This window comes from Echinops telfairi, unplaced genomic scaffold, assembly GCF_000313985.2.
Source record: "Echinops telfairi isolate 266 unplaced genomic scaffold, ASM31398v2 ScPeMD7_7465;HRSCAF=8503, whole genome shotgun sequence".
NCBI classification, from domain to species: domain Eukaryota; kingdom Metazoa; phylum Chordata; class Mammalia; order Afrosoricida; family Tenrecidae; genus Echinops; species Echinops telfairi.
This window is the reverse complement of record NW_022111365.1, coordinates 7593333-7594097: the sequence shown is the minus strand read 5'-3', so window position 1 is coordinate 7594097 and position 765 is coordinate 7593333.

The following is a 765-nucleotide window of genomic DNA, read 5'->3' as shown; positions in this document are numbered from 1 at the left end:
GAGCTATTTTTCCCTTTATCATTATGTAGTATCCGCTCCTATCTCTTATTATATTGTTTGCCTTGAAGTCTATCTTCACAAAGATTAATACTGCTACACCTTCTTTCTTTTGGTTGCTGTTTGATTGGTATGCTTTCGTCCAACCTCTGATTTTTAATCTGTTTATGTCTTTATGAGGTATGTTTCTTGTAGGCAGCATATTTATGCATTTTGTTTTCTTAACCATTCTGCTTCTCTCTGTCTTTCTACTGGTGCATTTAGTCTAGTAATGTTCAGTGAAATTATTGATATGTATGTGTTACTGTCATTTTACTTTAAATATGTGTGTCGCGTGTTTGTATGTGTATTGTGTATAGTTTCTTTTTTCTTCCTGTGTTATTACCTTCCTTTGAGTGTTGCTCTGTGTTTGTTGGTTTTGGGAGGAATTGTTTGTATGTTCATTTCAAGTCTCTGTGTTGTTGCTGTTGGTTTTTTTGGCCTTAGTACTTAAGGTTTTTTGTTGTTGTTGTTGTTTTGCAGTGGTGGTCTTGTTACTGTGAATTCTTTTAATTTCTCCTTGTCTTGGAATACTTTTATTTTTCAATCATATTTGATTGATAATTTTGCTGGGCAAAGGATTCTAGGTTGACAATTGTTTTCCTCCGGTACTCTGTATACATCACTCCACTGTCTTCTTGTCTGAATAGTTTTCGCTGAGATATCTGAGGTGATTCTAATTGCTTACCTTTTTTATGCAATTGCTCTTTTTTCTATGGCTGCTCTTAG